The sequence below is a fragment of the Phyllobates terribilis genome, unplaced genomic scaffold, assembly GCF_046119375.1.
Source record: "Phyllobates terribilis strain yellow unplaced genomic scaffold, ASM4611937v1 Scaffold_12__6_contigs__length_324123572, whole genome shotgun sequence".
NCBI lineage: Eukaryota > Metazoa > Chordata > Amphibia > Anura > Dendrobatidae > Phyllobates > Phyllobates terribilis.
In genome coordinates this window covers 140,267,876-140,287,922 of record NW_027362772.1, presented here as the reverse complement: position 1 = coordinate 140,287,922, position 20,047 = coordinate 140,267,876, and the positions used below count along the sequence as shown (strand labels likewise).

At 44.5% G+C, this 20,047-nt stretch overlaps 1 protein-coding gene across 1 annotated transcript in view; it reads right to left on the bottom strand.

Moving 5' to 3' along the window:
• GRIN2D (glutamate ionotropic receptor NMDA type subunit 2D) overlaps positions 1 to 20,047 on the bottom strand; it is a 1,421,508-nt gene that overhangs the window by 273,332 nt on the left and 1,128,129 nt on the right. The gene's annotated exons all lie outside the window — the stretch shown is intronic.

The window sequence follows — 20,047 nt, the reverse complement described above, 5'->3', positions numbered from 1 at the left end:
GGGACACCACAGCGCTGGAGCACAAGGAAGAAAGGTGAGTATAAGTGTTTTTTTTTGTTTGTGTGCAGCGTGAAAGGTATGAGGGGGCCACAAACACCAGATTGGGGGATGAGGGGGCCACACATACCAGGATTGGGGGATGAGGGGGCCACACATACCAGGATTGGGGGATGAGGGGGCCACACACACAAGGATTGTGGGATGAGGGGGCCACACATACGAGGATTGTGGGATGAGGGCGCCACACATACCAGGATTGGGGGATGAGGGGGCCACACATACCTGGATTGGGAGATGAGGGTGCCACACATACCAGGATTGGGGGATGAGGGGTACCATACATACCAGGATTGGGGGTTGAGGGGTACCATACATACCAGGATTGGGGGATGGCGGGTACCATACATACCAGGATTGAGGGGCGAGGGGACCATGCATACCAGGATTGAGGGGTGAGGGGACCATGCATACCAGAATTGGGGGGTGAGGGGACATGCATACCAGAATTGAGGGTGAGGGGACCATGCATGCCAGGATTGGGGGATGAGGGGTACCATGCATACCAGGATTGGGGGGTGAGGGGTACCATGCATACCAGAATTGGGGGGTGAGGGGTACCATGTATACCAGGATTGGGGGGTGAGGGGACCATGCATACCAGGTTTGGGGGGTGAGGGGACCATGCACACCAGGATTGGGCGGCGACGGGGGCCATGCATACCAGGATTGGAGATGAGCGGTGCCATGCATACCAGGATAGGTGGATGAGGGGTGCCATGCATACCAGCATTGGGGATGAGGGGTGCCATGCATACCAGCATTGGGGATGAGGAGTACCATGCATACCAGGATAGTAATGCGGAGTACCATGCATACCAGGATTATGAATGGGGTGCCATGCATACCAGGATGAGGGGTACCATGCATAACAGAATAGGAATATGTAGTGCCATGCATACCAGGATTGAGGGATGAGGAGTGCCATGCATACCAGGATAGGGATGAGGGGGACATACATACCAGGATTGGGGATGAGGGAGCCATGCATAACTGGAAGAGGGGTTGGGTGCCATGCATATCAGGATTGGGGGATGTGGAGGCCATACATACCAGGAATGGGGGATGAGGGGTGCCATACACACCAGAATTGGGATGAGGGGTGCCATGTATACCAGGATGAGGGGTACCATACATACCAGAATAGGGATGTGGGGTACCATGCATACCAGGATGATAGATGGGGTGCCATGCATACCAGGATGAGGGGTACCATTCATATCAGAATAGGGATGACGGGTACCATGCATACCAGAATAGGAATATATGGTGCCATGCATACCAGGATTGGGGGATGAGGAGTGCCATGCATACCAGGATAGGGATGAGGGGGCCATGCATACCAGGATTGAGGATGAGGGAGCCATGCATAACAGGATGAGGGGTTGGGTGCCATGCATATCAGGATTGGGGGATGTGGAGGTCATACATACCAGGATTGGGATGTGAGGTGCCATGTATACCAGGATGAGGGGTACCATACATACCAGAATAGGGATGTGGGGTATCATGCATACCAGGATGAGGGATGGGGTGCCATGCATACCAGGATGAGGGGTGCCATGCATACCACAATAGGGATGAGGGGTACCATGCATACCAGGATAGGAATGCGGGTTACCATGCATACCAGGATGAGGGATGGAGTGCCATGCATACGAGGATTGAGGGATGAGGAGGCCATACATACCAGGATTGGGATGAGGGGTGCCATGTATACCAGAATAGGGATGCGGGGTACCATGCACATCAGGATGAGAGATGGGTGCCATGCATACCAGGATGAGGTGTACTATACATACCAGGATAGGGATGCGGGGTACCATGCATACTAGGATGAGGGATGTGTTGCCATGCATACCAGGAAGAGGGGTACCATACATACCAGGATATCGATGAGGAGTGCCATGCATACCAGGATTGGGGATGAGGGGTACCATGCATACCAGGATGAGGGACTGGGTACCATACATACTAGGATTGGGGGATGGGGGGTGCCGTACATACCAGGATTGGGATGAGGGGTGCCATGTATATCAAATTTGGGATGAAGGGGCCATGCATACCAGGATGAGAGATGAGGTGCCATGCATACCAGGATTGGGGATGAGGGATGCCATCCAAACCATAATTGGGGCCTAATCTGATTGTGGTGTGCTACTGCAGCGCAGAATAATGATAAAAATGGGAGTGATAGTCTCAGTCTGTGAATAATCCAAAGATTCAAGTGATATACGGAGGTGCTGTACCTGCATAGTCAGTGTGACTGTGAATTCATTGATCTGTGATATACTGCAGTAACAGGACCTTAATAACAGTTTTTCTTACTCTTTCACACTGCAAACAAGAAGGGCATTATAAGACCCCTCTGTCCTAATTATGCTACTAAACCAAAATCCTGAAATTAACGATTGTGCATCACAAAAAGTGTGCCTCCTGACTTGTGAGATAGGATAGACATATTTTTTTAAAAAGACAAAAGAAAAAACTATAATCCAGAAATTTAAATACAACAGTCTACCTCACACAGTGTGCGTGGTGTAAAAATATATATATTTTTTTGCACACCTCACTGTTGCAACAGTTTAAAATTAAACTCATAAATGTCACCAGAAAAAAAGCTGTTGGTTGCCATGGGTTACCACCCGTTTTCCCATAGCTAAATATGTTAAAGTCACTGGGACAATAAAAAGGATGTGTTGTGTTTGCATTAAAGAGATTAAAATGGGTTTACTACAGTATTAGAAGATCTCAGAGTGTTATATGTTTATAATCTGGGCAATTAGAGGCTTTTCAGCATTGCGATTTGTGACAAATTTATTTATATCAAATTTGGGGGAAAAATTTTTTGAAGCTTGTAAATTTCAAATGATCTGTCAAACTCGACCAGATATTGAAACATACTGCTACTTTTTAGTCTGTTTTTAATTCCTGATTGTAGAACTTTTTATTCTATTTTATGCACTTGATTATGAGTGCAGTGATCTAGCTTAAGCTTATGCCAAAAACATTTTCAAATATGCTTTAGAGCAACTACTTGAGATGAAGGTATTAGTCTGTAGAAGAGTTTTCTTGCCATTCTCTGTGAACTTTTCAGAAGTCACTATGCTGAGACAGTGAGTGATGAAAACTGTCCGGCTATTGTACATTATGCCACCTCACAGACTGATTCGGGAAGTAAGCCCAAAGTGATGTTCTATCGTGGAGGCCTCTTCATGACCTGATATCACTGCTCTCAAAGGTTACCATGATGCATAGCAAGATGACAATGAAGTCTGAAATTGAGGTCTATCTTTTTCACCCATGAGTCCAGGTTTAGTCTTGTATGCAATGACAAATAGAGATTCCTCTTACCATGTGGGCAACATCATAAAGAGGACTTAAAAAGCCAACATCTCAACATCCCTACTCCCAGGATTATGATGTGGAGTGGCAAATATATGATAGATGGACCCCTTTAGTCTTCATTCACGTAAAATAATAGCTCGAATTTACATTGCTTTGGTCATGGAACCAGAGGTACGGTATTTCTCCAAAATGTCCCAGGAGCTGTTTTTCAACATGACAATGCCAAGCCATTGGTCGTGATAACCGTCAGCAGCCATCATGGCCTAAATGTGTTACCATTGATTGCACTGCCTCCAGACTTTTCTCCCATTGAGCAAATCTGGGACATCATTGACCGGTAATTTCAAAGGGAACTGCCATCATAGCTGTTAGAACCTTGCTCTTAGGTTTTTTTCTATTGCTGGTCACATGACCTTGTTGGCCTATTTAGTCCTGCTCCGCCCTTCTGGCTTTGCTGGACTTCATTGTATTACTACTCTTTAGCTAGCCGGTGCTCAGTATCTAACTCTGTTAGTTTGCTTGGTCTTCGGACCTCTGTGTTCTATATATATTGTTTGTTCGTCTGTCTGCTACTATTTCTGTTAGGAGGTGTCCATTTTGCTCCCAGTCCCTAGTACTTGTAGGGATTCCTTCCCCACATCTATAGGTCTCCGTACAGACTAGCTGAGGACTTTAGCAGGTCTGATCGCAGGATCAGGTCCCCTGTTACATCGTAGGGATCAAGCTGAGTTCTATCGTAGGGACAGATCTCTTCTCTTTCCTTAGCTCTGGTAGCAGAACATAACAGTAAGTCCAGCCTGCAAATTCTCTAAGGAAAGATTTTTCTGTTCCATCATGGTGTCGGTTCTGGATTTGGCTAAAGGCCTGCAGGGACTCTCTCTGGAGGTGGCCGAGCTCCATCAGCACGTGAGTAACTGTTCTGGAGCACATTTCTTGGAGCCTAAGGTACGTTTGCCTGATTTATTTTTTGGTGAACACCAAGAATTTTTTTCTTTTAAAAATGCTTGCTTATTGTATTTTCATTTGAGACCCAGATCCTCTGGTGATGAATCCCAGCGCATAGGGTTCATAATGTCACTTTTGCGCAAAGAGCCTCAGGAGTGGGCCTTTTCTTTGCAACCTAGTGATACATGCTTTAGATCAGTGGATAGTTTTTTTTCTGCTTTGGGGCTATTATATGATGATCCTGACCGTGTCTCATCTGCTGAGACTGAGTTGAGACGTTTGAGACAGGGATCAGGTAATGTGGAAAAATATTGTACTCATTTCCGTCGGTGGTCTACTCAAATAGGGTGGAACGATTCTGCTCTGAAGAGTCTGTTTCTTGCAGGGCTTAGTGAAAGAGTTAAAGACCTGCTAATTGCTTATCCCACACCTGAAGATTTGCAACAGGCTATGCAATTAGCTATACGGGTGGATAGGAGACTGCGTGCAAGGGTTAATGAGAGCAAATCCTCTGCTATGTCAGTTTCTGATCATGAGAATGTGTGTACTGACAGTGGAGAGCCGATGGAGATTGGAGCGATGGCACCTCGCTCTCAAGAAAAGGACCGCTGATTTTCTGAAGGTTTGTGTTTCTATTGCGGAAATTCTGGTCATTTCATTAAAAGCTGTGTGCTTCGTATGAAGAAAGAAAAAAAAAATGGTCAGTCATGCCCGTATTGCCTGTTTAAATTCCAAGGGTGTATTTTTAGCTGCTTCCACTATTGCTCAGGAAAAATTAATGGAATTTCGGGTGTTTGTCGATTGTGGGTCTACTCTGAATGTAATTGATGGGGGATTCTTGGAAAAACTCAATTTAAAACCCGAACCTTTGTCATCCCCCATTGCTGTGGTTTCTGTGGATGGCTCCCCTTTGAAGAATGTTACTCTCAAGGTCTGTGAATTTCCCCTCACTATTAATGGTGTTCACCATGAGAATTTGGATTTGGTAGTTTTGAATAACTTGCCTTCTCCGGTGGTCTTGGGATTGCCCTGGTTAAAATTGCACAATCCTGTACTGGATTGGTCTACCAATGAAATTAAATCCTGGAGCCATAAATGTTATGACAAGTGTTGTAACGGGCGTATTGCAGCTGTTGATAGGGGGGAATTGCCTGTTCCTATTCAGGATTTTTGGAGAGTTTTTTCTGAGAAGGAATCGCAGGTTTTGCCTCCCCATAGAGACTATGATTGTACTATTGAATTTGTCCCTGGAGCGACTCTTCCTAAAAGTCGTTTATTTAATCTTACTATTCCTGAGAGAAAGGCTTTGGAGGAATACATACAGACAAGCTTGGCCGCCGGTCACATTAGGCCCTCTAAGTCTCCTGTGGCGGTTGGATTTTTTTTTGTAAAAAAAAAGGACGGCGGTTTACGTCCTTGTCTGGATTTTCGTGAGATTAACAAAATTACTGTACGCAATCCTTACCCACTGCCATTGATTCCTGATCTGTTTAACCAGTTAGTGGGGGCCAAGTGGTTCTCTAAAATTGACCTTCGGGGGGCATACAATCTGTTGCGCATGAAGGAGGGTGACGAATGGAAGACTGCTTTTAACACTCCTGTGGGTCATTTTGAGAATTTGGTTATGCCTTTTGGTCTTACTAATGCTCCTGCATTTTTTCAGAATCTTATTAATGACATCCTTACAAATTTGATCGGCAAAAATGTGGTTGTGTATTTGGATGACATTTTGATTTATTCGCCGGATCTGGAATCTCATTGGCGGAGCGTACGTGAAGTATTACAGTTATTAATTGACAATTCGCTTTTTGCTAAGCTGGAGAAATGTGAGTTCGCTGTACAGAGAATTAGTTTTTTGGGCTACATTATCTCCAGCGAAGGTTTTGAGATGGACCTGGTGAAAGTTCAAGCTGTGCAGGAATGGCCTAGGCCTATTGGTTTGAAATCGATACAGAGGTTTTTGGGTTTCGCCAATTATTATAGAAAATTCATTAAAAATTTTTCTATTATTGTCAAATCTCTGACCGATCTCACCAGGAAAGGTGCTGATGCGGTTCAGTGGACTTCTGAGGCCATTGAAGCTTTTGTGTATCTCAAGGAGAGGTTCACCTCTGCTCCCATCCTTATGCAGCCTGATGTGACTAAGCCGTTTTTGGTTGAGGTTGATGCTTCCTCTGTGGGGGTTGGCGCAGTGTTGTCTCAGGATAACGGGGATGGAGTACATCCCTGTGCCTTTTTTTCAAAAATTTTTTCGGAGACTGAACTGAATTACGATATTGGTAATCGGGAATTATTGGCTATTAAACTCGCATTTGAACACTGGCGCCACCACTTGGAAGGTGCTGAATTTCCCGTTCAGGTTTTTACGGATCATAAAAATCTGATATATCTTGATGCTGCCAAGCACCTGAATGCCCGTCAGGCTAGGTGGGCACTGTTTTTCTCGCGGTTTAATTTTTCCGTTACTTACATCCCAGGTACTAAGAATGTTAAGGCGGATGCCTTGTCTCGCAGTTTTTCTCCCATAGTAGGTGCTAAGAAAGAGGAGAACATTTTACAAGAAGGTGTTGTGATAGCTGCTTTGGACTCCGTTTTGGAAGATGAGATTCTTAAAGCACAGGAGAATGCCCCATCTAACACTCCCCATGGGAGGTTGTTTGTGCCTGGGACTTTTAGGAGAGATTTGTTTGTTGAGTGTCACGAATCTCGGTTGGCAGGTCATCCCGGAATCTCTGAGACCAAGAGACTGGTGGGTCGCAGTTTTTGGTGGCCTGGATGGCAGAAGGAAGTCATTAAGTGGGTGCGTCAATGTACTATATGTGCTAGATCTAAGTCCTCACATACTCCTGCTGCGGGGTTGCTTTGCCCTCTGGAGGTTCCCAGTGCTCCTTGGACACATTTGGCTATGGACTTTATAACTGACCTTCCCCCCTCTGAGGGTTTTACTGTCATCTGGGTGGTCGTGGACCGTTTTAGCAAGATGTGTCACTTGGTTCCCTTTGTCAAACTGCCCTGCGCTAAGACTCTCGCTAAGGCCTTTGTCAAGGAAATTGTCAGACTTCATGGCGTTCCTACTGACATTGTTTCTGATAGGGGACCTCAGTTCGTGGATCGTTTTTGGCGCGCCTTTTGTGACAGGTTGGGAGTTCATTTGTCGTTCTCATCCGGATATCATCCTGAATCTAATGGCCAGACAGAAAGGAAAAACCAGGATGTTGAGCAGTTCTTGCGTTGTTTTGTGGCAGACAATCAAGAGGGGTGGTCTGAGTTTCTGCCACTTGCTGAATTTGCTCTGAACAATCACACATCTTCTTCTGCTGGTTGTTCGCCTTTTTTTTGTTGTTCTGGGAGACATCCGTCGTTTGGGTTGTTCTCCAAGTTGGTATCTGCCGTGCCTGAGGAGGAGAATTTTCCGGCATTTGGAGAGAGTTTGGACGGATGTGCGTGGTAATCTTCAGGAGGCTAACAGAAAATCTAAAGACTACTTTGATAGGAAACGACAGGAGGTTTTGTTCGCTGTTGGTGACATGGTTTGGTTGTCCTCTAGGAATCTGCGGTTGAGGATTCCTTCTAAGAAATTGGGTCCCAAGTTTGTAGGGCCCTTTAAGGTGCTTCAGGTTGTCAACCAATCTGCTGTTAGATTGGAGGTTCCTACCTCCTGGAGAATTAATCTGGTGTTTCATGTCTCTCTGTTGAAAAAAGCTGTTGTGTCGGATTGTGACGCCTCTGCCTCTGTTCCTCCGGTGGTGGAGGACGGGGAATATGAAATTTCTCGCATCCTTATTTCTAGACGGTATAGAGGTAGTTTGCAGTATCTCGTGGCCTGGAAAGGTTTCGGACCCGAGGATAACTCATGGGTGAGGTCGGATGATGTTTCCGCGTCCAGACTTATCAGAGCGTTTCACAGGAGATTTCCTGATAAGCCTGGTCCTAGGGGATCCGGAGGATCCTCTTAGAAGGGGGGGTACTGTTAGAACCTTGCTCTTAGGTTTTTTCTATTGCTGGTCACATGACCTTGTTGGCCTATTTAGTCCTGCTCCGCCCTTCTGGCTTTGCTGGACTTCATTGTATTACTACTCTTTAGCTAGCCGGTGCTCAGTATCTAACTCTGTTAGTTTGCTTGGTCTTCGGACCTCTGTGTTCTATATATATTGTTTGTTCGTCTGTCTGCTACTATTTCTGTTAGGAGGTGTCCATTTTGCTCCCAGTCCCTAGTACTTGTAGGGATTCCTTCCCCACATCTATAGGTCTCCGTACAGACTAGCTGAGGACTTTAGCAGGTCTGATCGCAGGATCAGGTCCCCTGTTACATTGTAGGGATCAAGCTGAGTTCTATCGTAGGGACAGATCTCCTCTCTTTCCTTAGCTCTGGTAGCAGAACATAACAATAGCTATCATCGGAAGGTGATGGCTGAGTATTACAGCCAGGATCTGCCTCTAACGATTGTGGGTGGAGCAGAGCTCTGCCCACGATTGTTAACCTGTTAAATGCCGCTGTCAAACTGTGATGTGATCACGGGTCGCCGATGGGTTGCTATGACTGCTGAAGACCCCCACGCTTGTTATTATGGAGCTCCTTTGAAACCCTGCCAGTGTCTGTCTTTAATGGAGACCATGATTATTGCAATAAATAGCAATGCTAAAGCATTGCTGTATATAACACAGGCGATCAGATGATCTTAACTAAAAGTCCCCTAAGTGGACTATAAGAACAGTGAAAAGTGATAAAAGAATAAAAAAAATACAAGTTCAAATCACCCACTTTCCCACCATTAAAAATAAAGATATAAAAAAAAAATACACATATGTGGTATCCCTGCTTTCAGAAAAGTCTGATCTACCAAAATATAAAAATAATTAAGCCGTAAATAAAAAAAAAATCAAGAATGCCAATATTACAATTTTTTGGTCCCTGAAATTCCACAAAAAATGCTGTAACAAGTGATCAAAATGTCCCATTTATCTCTGTCAATAAAAAGTTTGTATCAATCCACAAAAAATAAGCTGTCACAAAGCTCCATCAACTGAAAAATAAAAATGTTACAGGTCTCCGAAAATGGCAATACGACACCCAAAATTTTTTTTCCAAGCTTATGATTTTTTTTCACCACTAAATCACTGTTATCATGCAAATGAACATAATCATATTGAGAGGTCATTTTTACCACAAAATGTACACTGTATAAACAATTCCCAAATGTCAAAATTGTGTTTTTTTTCCAAAATTTTCCCCACTTGGAATTTTTTTCCCGTTTACCAGTACACTATATGGTAAAATGAATGGTGTCGTTGAAAAGTACAACTCGTCCCGCAAAAAACAAGCCATCATATCTTTATATGAACAATAAAATAAAAAAGAAGGGGGAGGAAAAAAAGAAAACACAAAAACCTTCCCTCATTGCAAATGTTTATTTCAGGTTTTAACGAGCCACACTACTAATACCATGGCATGTGGCATTTTTATATTGATTAGTAATCCACATAACCACTAACATCTGGTGCCGAAACGCCGAATGATTCCAAGTGTCTTCCGCTTGATTCAGAGGTGAAAAATAAAAGATGAACTTAACAACTTTTTTTTCCCCAGAATATTGGGTTGATCTGGTAATGAGGTGGAAAAGGCGCACAGTGTTACTGCTATTAAAGCCATGCACAAGTAAACAGATTACTCCCAAAGGAAGGTTGTGATGATTGTATCCTATTGTATAATTACTACAGACATGTGAAATAGTACTGTGGGGACCCATAGAGGAAAAGCGAAGGATTCCATCTGAAGACTGGGGAACGACAAAGGATGTAAACTTAGAAGAAGGATGGAGGGCAGGAGGATATAAATAACAATAATTTGCATACAAACAGGATCCTAATGGGTATGGCATTCAGAAAACAGTAGGGAGCCATCGAAGGAATAAACACATAACACTTACATTATTATGATGTGAATAACAGTTATGCATTATTTATCTAGGCATGTTAGTGCATGCAAATCTAAGCCATGTGCAGACAAGATAATATCCTTTTACTGACATTACGCACTATGCATTTTGACTGTCGATGACATTTTAAAGATAAAACACGCACATCCTTTAGGAAATCAACAGCTCGTGCCATAATTATCAGCTGAACTGCACACTGTACCATTTGCAGAGAAAATCTAATTTATTGTCAGTGCTATCAAAGAGAACTACACTAATTTAAATCACAGTCAGATATCAGATAAATTGTCACAGAGGGGAGGCAGATTTCTATTTTAACGCTTTGGTAGCAAAATACAGTAATGCTCTGGTTTTATGGGCTGAGTCGTATTACCAGATATAATATATGGACTAATGTGGCACTGTTCCTTTAAAAACAGTCTGGGATAACATTTCATACTATTTGCTGAGAAAACTGCTACAAAACAGCAGATAGAGTTTTCCCTTAAAGAGGATCTGTCAGCAGGTTTTTGCTATTTAATCTGAAAGCTGCATGATATAGGAGAAGAGACACCAATTTCAGGGATGTGCCACTTACTGGGCTGCCTGTTTTAGTTTTTATAAAATCGGTATTTATCAGCAGGAGATTATCACCAGAGGACTAGTTGCCTTACGCCATGTAATCCTCCTGCTCTGTTTAACCCCGTCCCCACCACTGTACACACCAATCAGTGGTGTGGGCGGGTCTATGCAGAGCTCAACATTCATAAAACTGCTAGATCTGCAGTAGAGAGAACAACCTACACCAAGCAGCCCAGTAAGTGATATATCACTGGAATCCGAATTTCTGATCTTACACCATGCTGCTCTCAGATTTCATAGCAAAAACCTGGTGATAAATTCTCTTGAAGACAGTTCAGAATTATACTGGGTATAATAATTTTTTCACAATGGCTCATACATTTCATGCATATTTAGAAAGTTGTCTAACTTAATATGTCATTATTTTGAGCCAAAATGTTGGATTATTTTGAATAATACACCTACACCTATATTTTGCAACTATAGCAACATTTTTCATATTTTTAAATGTATTGCTTAGAACACTTTCGAATTCTTTCTTTTAGTACTCGTTCAGACAAGCATATGGACGTGTAAGAAGAAACGTCTAATGTTACTTAATAGAGCTCAGGTGATAGTTTTTCACACTGATACAAAATTGTAGCATGAACTATTCCCTTCCGATTCTTGGATGAGACTCGCATATTCAATTCTAATTCTAAACACATCCACGTGACATCTGATTTTTAGAGATACATTTCCTGTAAAAATGCGTTTGCTATTTTTTTCCAGGAGAAAATAGACTGAGCAGTGAACTTGGTATTTAACCACTTCGCACCAGAGCCTGTTTTCACCTTCGTGACCAGGCAAATTTTTTCAATTCTGACCACTGTCAATTTATGAGGTAATAGCTCTGTAATGCTTCAACGGATCCCACTGATTCTGAGACTGCATTTTTATGACATCTTGTACTTCATGATAGTGGTAAAAAATTTTCGATATCACTTGCGTTTATTTGTGAAGAAATCAGAAATTTGGTGAAAATTTTGAAAATTTTGCAATTTTCAAACTTTGAATTTTCATGCCCTTAAATTAGAGAGATAAGTCACACAAAATAGTTAAGAAATAACATTTCCCACATGTCTACTTTACATAAACACAATTTTGGAATCAACATTTTTTGTTGTTAGGAAGCTATAAGGGTTAAAAGTTGACTAGCGATTTCTCATTTTTCCAACAAAATTTACAAAATTATTTTTTAGGGACCACATCTTATTTGAAGTGACTTTGAGTGGTCTTTATGACAGAAAATACCCAAAAGTGACACTGTTCTAAAAACTGCACCCCTCAAGATGCTCAAAACCACATTCAAGAAGTTTATTAACCCTTCAGGTGCTTCGCAGGAATTTTTGGAATGTGGAAGAAAGCAATGAACATTTAACTTTTTTTCACAAAAATGTTACTTTCTCCTGAGTATGCCTAGACCCCATATGTGGGGGAAAACCACTGTTTGGGTGCACTGTAGGGTTCGGAAGGGAAGGAGTGCCATTTGACTTTTTGAATGTAAAATTTGCTTGAAAAATTAGTGGACGCCATGTTGTGTTTGGGGAGCCCCTGATGTACCTAAACAGTGGAAACCCCCCACAAGTGACACCATTTTGGAAACTAGACCCCTTAGGGAACTTATCTAGATGTGTGGTGAGCACCTTGCACCCACAGGGGCTTCACAGAAGTTTATAATATTGAGCCGTAAAAATAAAATTTTCACATTTTTCCCACGAAAATGTTTTTCATCCCCTAATTTTGCATTATTAGGTTGCAGACACCATGTCTCATTTGAAGAGTCGCTGACACGCCAAAACAGCAGAAACCCCCACAAGTGACCCCATTTTGTAAACTACACCTTTCAAGGAATTCATCTATGGAAATAGTGAGTATTTTTTAATTTTTAAATTTATACCATTGGGCATTATTACCATTATATTTTTACCACAAAAAAAAGTTTTACCCTCAGATTTAACATTTTCACACAGGCCAATGGGTAAAAATGGTGCCGAAATGTGTCACACAATTTCTTCTAAACATGGCAATACCCCATATGTGGCTGTACCGTATCGTTTAGCCATACGGCGAGATCCGGGAGGGACGGAGCGCTATTTGACTCTTGGAGAACAAATTATTGTAGAATAGTTTGCGGACTCCATATACACAGCCCCTAAGTGCTAGAAGAGCAGAATCCCCCCTCTAGTGACCCCATATTTGAAATTATACCCCTTTAGAGATTTACCTACAGGTGTAGTGACGATTTTGACTCCATGGGTCTTTTCCAGAAACAAGCAGCAGTGGATGTTGCTGAGTGAAAATTTCAAACTGCTGTTGAAGTGACCAGTATGCTGCAGTGACCAGTACGTTGTGCCCAGATCGTGCTTCTGGAGACATGCACCTGTAGATTAGGCAAGCTCTCATCACTACATGTGGATCCTAAATGTAGTTTAGGCACATTGTGGGGCTCAGAAGAGAGGGAGGCATTTGGATTTGGGAGCACAAAATTTTCTGAATTTCTTTTGGGGGCAAGGGCCGTTTTGCTTTTCCAGAGCCTTTCTGCTACCAGTAACTTGGAAGTCCCTTATATTTTTAAAAGATAATGGACCTGAGTGGGGACTAGCTTTTTTTGAGGACTGAGTTGAAGCTTTTAATGGGAACATTTTACATAACAATTATCCGGCGCTCTAGGCAGAGCACTTACATCGAGGTTTCCATCTAAATTTCCAAGTGATGTAATTCAGATGAAACCCCTGCAGGATCAATTCACTATAATGAGGCAGCAGAGTTACTCTGGACTCCGTCTGGCCTCTGATATGGCGGTATCCTTTTTTTCAGAAGTGCACAAAATTGTGGCCAACCGCACTTTTATGCACGTCTAAAAAAACTGACACCGTGGGATCACAGGCCAGACGGCATCCACAGTGCCTATATCTGCCTCATTACAGGGAATCTTCCATCATGGGTTCCGTCTGAATCACGTATTTCAGAGATTTACAAGGAAACCCAGGTGTAAGTGCTCAGTGCAGAGCACAGGATAAATGTGAGCAGAGCCTTACTGCGATCTTTGGGAGACATAATAAACAAATCAGCAGCAGGTGAAGAAATGGTTTTATTCTTGCTGACAGTATAAAACTGTCATTATCTCCTGCTAGTCTCAGCTGCAGGCTGAGCCTAGTAGGACATCGTACATGACAGACCAGGAGGCGGTCATGTGACCTCCGGGTGCCATGACAGCGCCAGGTCCTCTTAGACATCAGGGGGGCCGTTGGAGAGGTAAGTGGACAACCCCCTCTCCTCTCACTATCTTCTAAATGCCGCGATCGCTATAGATCGCGGCATCTAGAAAATAGCAAAGGTTTAACATCATTGGGACCTGATCCAATCAGGTCCCGATGATGTCCCCTGTCAGAGCTGTCGCTCTGCATTGCACCTTCAGCGCTTGCAGGACCCTAGGGGTCCTGAGATCTGCGGGACCACTGACCTTTTATATACGTCGGCGCTGCACAGAGCCCAGGCAGCGCCGACGTTTATATACAGTTGGCGGTCGGGAAGTGGTTAATGCCAAGAATCTTGTGTTCTGGGATCAGAAAATATTTTGCTAAAACCTTTTGTATTGGAGAGGTTTTTTATGATTAGAGATGAGCGAATGTTTTGCTGTTCAGGTTCGGCAAATAAACCCGAACATCAAAAAAATGTACGTGTTCGGGCTCCCGATCACGAACCTGAACACGAACATGGCCCCGAACATCCCTGGCTTCCAATGCTGTCATCTGCGTGACAGCACGGGAATCAGTGCCTGTGATCAGCAGTATTATCATTACCTCCGGTAACAGCGCTGCAGGGATCATACTGACAGCTGTCAGCGTGATTCCCGCAGCTGTGACAGTCACCTGCGGTAAAAAGCTTACCGTAGGTAACAGGTGCCGGTTGATGGGGCTACTACCCCAATCATCTGGCGCCTCCTGCCACTGTAGACAAGCACCGCTGATGGGAGAAATATTCTCTCATCAGCGCGCTTGTGCGGTGAAAGTAAAAAAAAAAGTTAAAATAAATCAATATTTAAATAAAAATAATAACCATATCAAACTCACCTATCACTTACCTGCACCTTGACCCCGATGTTCTCATCCCCTGTAAAAAATAAAAAAACACCATATACTCACCTTCCAGCTAATCCCTGAAGCCCATGATCCTCTGCAATAAAGGTAAAATAATAAACCAACCTCATCCTCACCTGTCCGCCGCAGTCCATATACCAAGTGTCCCACGTTGATCTCATCTGGAGATGTGACCGTGCTATCCGCCAGCCGACAATACACTGACAGGAGCTATTGCTCCCCCAGTGTATCGCGAGAAGCAGCTGGGGTTACCGGAGTTCAAACAACTGATGATCAGCTGAGAGCTCTGGGACCTGACTTACGGCATTAGTGCTGTGTGGGAATTTTCCCACACAGCATTACTGTAAGTGAGATCACTGCAGCTCTCAGCTAATCATCAGCTGTTTGAACTCAAGTGACCTCAGCCCCAGCAGCAGCGCAGCACTATACACTGACAGGAGTGATTCCACTCCTGTCAGTGTACAGTGCTGTCTTCTACAGCAGTCACATCAGTGATTGCTGCTGTCCCTGGTGTAGAAGTGACCCGGATCGCTGTGGGACAATCTGGATTACGTCATGATGGCGAAAAGGTGAGGGATATGGTTGTTTTTTATTTTTATTTTTTTTCAGGAGATGAGGGATTCGGGGATTAGCGCAATAATAAAAAAAAAATTATTAAAACCGTGTGTCATTTTATTTCAATAAAAGACTTTATTCTGGCAGTGTCTTTATTGAAAAAGCTTTTTAAATATTTACTACACAATTAGTAATGGGGGCGTCTTATAGATGCCTCTCCATTACTAACCGGGGCTTCATGTCAGCCGCCAATACAATGCTGACATGAACTCCAACCCTATTACACCTCTCGCCACCGCTACAAGGCAGTGCGAAGGACAAGGCTAAGCGACAGATTTGGTGCACCTTATGGATGCGCCGTTCCTGGGTCCGCTGAGAGCTGATGTTATTAGCCTCGGAGGGGGCCAGTATCCATTGTCCCCTTCCCTGGCTATTAATATCAACTCACTGTCTGTTTAGCCTTTGCTGGTTAGATTTTATATGGGGACCCTACGTCAATTATTTATTTTGGGGGGGTCCCCCTGTAATTTAGCCAGTAAAAGCTGAACAAACAGCTGTGAGCTGTTATTAATAGCCAGTGAACATCTTTGGCTATTGCCCCCCTCCCCGGCTAGTAATATAAGCTCCCAGTATACGGTTTTCCCTCTCCTGGTTATGAAAATGACGAGGGAGCTCAACCATTTTTTAAATTGAGTTCTTCATTTTATTTTATTTATAAGAAATCTCATGCCCACTGTGCTTGTTTTTCAAGCTGCGTAAACTCACCCGCAGCATGTAATTTTCTGTAGGGAAGATGCAACTCTCCGCTGCAGATTTTGACCAATTGAAATGTCATTATATGTGGTGGATCCGCATGTACCGACAAAACAAGTACGGCATTAGAGCGCAGCATTTCGGATACAGCGAAAATACTCAATCACGGTCCGACGGTAATCCAAGGTTTAGGGTATGTGCACACGATCCGGACAAGTAGCGCTTTGGACCCAGTATACTTTATGCTGCGTCCAAAGCACTGCATTCAATTGAACTCAGATGAATCCACATGTTTTCATTGAACCATACGAATTCACCGCATTCAATACATTGTACTAATCAGATTTCTCTTGCAGAAACTAGCGACTCCGCATGAGAAATTGACATGGTGCGGTCTTGAAAGACATGCCGCATGTCCGTGTCCACGGATGAGCCGCAGGCACAGATGAATGCATAGTGGACATTGGATTTCTACAAATCCATCCACTATGCTGTGACAACTAGCGCTGTGGGTTTGACGTTGCATAAGCACTCAGTGTCAAACCCGCAGCGGCTCCTGATAGTGTGCACATACCCTAAGTGTACATACTTATATGTGCGAAAAAAAAAATTTCAATTTCTGGACAGAAAAAACGGACGAGTGCCTTGCGAGCATTATGCGAGTGCCATGCAATTGCTATGTGATTTTCTCACCTAGCATCCATATGACATCCGTATGCAAACCGTATGCAATGCAATTTTAACATGGGCTTTTACAGTGGGTACGAAAAGTGTTCAGACTCCTTTAAATTTTTCACTCTTTGTTTCATTGCAGCCATTTGGTAATATCTAGTGTTGAGCGAGCACTAAAATGCTCAGGTGCTCGAAGCTCGGGCCGAGCTCGCCGTGATACTCGGGTGCTCGACCCGAGCAACGAGCCCAATGTTAGTCTATGGGAGACTCGAGCATTTTTGCGGTGGCACCCCCGGCAGTCTTTTAAAAGCCTAACAAGTGCCCAAAACGATAGTGACAGTGCTCAAATGACATGGGGACAGCATGGGGATCGCCCCAGGAAGCATTTCTGACCCCCAGGTCACTGCTGTCAACAACGTGGTCAGAGGTATTAAGCCACTTTTACAGGCTCACAATAAAACGTTCAAAAACGAAAGTGAAACTTTTTTCCTGTGAAATATGTTAAGGAACATCCTTTCCAGGGTAAAGACTTGTGTATAAGTTAAAATAAATGACCAAAAACAAAAATACTCCTCCACACCTTCGGCTATGTTCACAAGTAGCATTTTTTTATGCGTTTTTGCACTTTTGTATTGCTTTCAACTATAACAAATGCATTCACCGTGAAATGTCATTTTAACATTTTACAACCTTATCTGGCCATATGCTGTGTGACACATGCATAAAGTGCTGAAAAGACAAGGGAACAGCATGGGGAAGACCCCTGGAAGCATCTCTGACTCCCAGGTCACTGTCTAAAAGTGTGACCATCATAAGTGATCCTTACCGCATCAGAAGAAGCAGACTTGCAACTATCCCCATGCAAGTTATAGTCCCAGGGCAGTGTTCAATTGTACCTCCCCCATTCCTTGCAATACAAGCTCAAGTATGCAGCCTGCCACCCACCCACCCCCAGGCTGCAATACCATACTGCTTGCTTGCTTGAACTTGAAATTGGGCCTTTTAGGCATGTGGAGGCGGAATCTGGCCACCACGTCATGGCTGTGTTGGCAGCCTGGAATCCATACTCAGTCCCCAGCCGCCCGGCGGCCGGGTGTCCATACTCGGTCCCCAGCCGCCCCACGGCCGGGTGTCCACACACGGTCCCCAGCCGCCTTGGGGCAGCCGGGTGTCCATAAACGGTCCCCAGCCGCCCCTATTTCTCCTTGGAACATCACCCCACACACTTTTCTTAGCCCGGCCTGCTTTAGGCAGCATTGGACGAGCCCACCAGAGAACCAGACTCCTCCGGTGTGCCAAGGTGAGGAGCATGATGATGATGACAGAAGTTAGCATCTGCTTTGTTTTCTTTTAATGCAAGTCTAAGTGTGCAGCCTGCCACCCACCCACCCCCAGACTGCAATTCCATACTGCTAGCTTGCACTTGAAATGGGGCCTTTTAGTTTGGAGGAGGCCGAAGCTGGCCACTACCTCATGGCTGCTTCGGCAGCGAGGTATCCATACTCAGTCCCCAGCCGCCCATATTTTTCCTGGTGTGCCTTATACATAAGATTAAGAGCGTATACCAAAACATTACCTGTGCCCTCCCCAGTGCATTTAGTGGGAAGGAGAGCCTATTCCACTGTAGTGTGTGCATGCCAAACCCCTGTTCATGGTACATGCGAAGATGCCTCCCACCTTGCACCTGTCATTGCAGACTTGCAACTATCCCCATTCAAGTCCTTGTCCCAGGGCACTGTCAATTGTGCCTCTCCCATTCCTTGCAATGCAAGCGCAAGTATGCAGCCTGCCACCCACCCACCCCCAGGCTGCAATACCATACTGCTTGCTTGCTTGCACTTTAAATTGGGCCTTTTAGGCATGTGGAGGCGGAATCTGGCCACCACGCCATGGCTGTGTCGGCGGCCTGGTCCCCAGCCGCCTGGTGGCCGGGTGTCCCCGCTTGCTCCCCAGCCTCCAGGGAGTGGTCGGGTGTCCATACTCGGTCCCCAGCCACCCCTATTTGTCCCGGTAACCTTTCCCACACTTTTCTTAGCCTGGCCTGCTTTAGGGCAGCATTGGCCGAGCCCACCGGACTATCAGTCTCCTCCGGTGGGTCCTGGCTTCTCCATCAGGGGAGTTGAGAGTGCCAAGGTGAGAAGCATGATGAGGATGATAGAAGTTAGCATCTGCTTTGTTTTGTTGTAATGCAAGCGCATGTATGTAGTAGTGGCTAGGCCTGAGGTGGTCAGCGTTTTGGCGCATATCCTACCTCCTTCGAGGATTGCTGGATGTTTTCCTGCTACTATCCAAGTTCTATGACTCCCGTTAAAACAAAGCTTCAGGTGATAAATGATGGATGAGGTAGTGGCAAAGGAGAAAGAGCAGGAGGAACAGGGACCATTCATATCAATATCAGGCCAGTCAACCAGATATGTCTTGTAGGATATGTTTCTGTAACAAAAGGAGCGGTTCGGCTACACAGTTATAGGGCATACAGTGAGTGCAATGCCTACCAAAAATTTCGAGTCACTCCAATGCCCCTTGGAAATGACATGGAGGTCAGAGGTCGTTAACTAAACCTTTTTTTCCATTTATAGCAACTGGGTCTCCCGTGCACTGTTGGCCTAAGCAGTGAATGGAAGGCTTTCCAAAAATTATGAGGAACTGCAATGCCCCTTACAAGAGCCATGTGTGGCACCCCAGTGGTCTGGTCACCACAGTAATAGAGATATTACGTCGGAGAGCAAGTGGGAGGTTTCCTGGTCAGGATCCCTTAAACATGCAACATCCTCCTGCCCCAATCCTGGGAGGGGAGAATTCTGCCCTTATAAACTGGATCTGGGGCGGGGTTGAGTGAGTCAGAGAACAGTCAGAGTCAGAGTGAGAGCAAGGGAAAGTAACAGCAAGGAGCTCTGTAGGAGCTAGGAGCTAAAGACCAGGGGCTGGAAGCTGAGCAGAGCTCGCCCTGGCAGAAGATAATAGGAACCGGACACAGGAGTCCGAAGCTGTGAGGACTTATATATCCAGCAGCAGAAACCAGTCGGCAGGGGATTTCAGGTCCTCTGGCCATAGAAGCCCGGAGGCTCAGTCACAAGC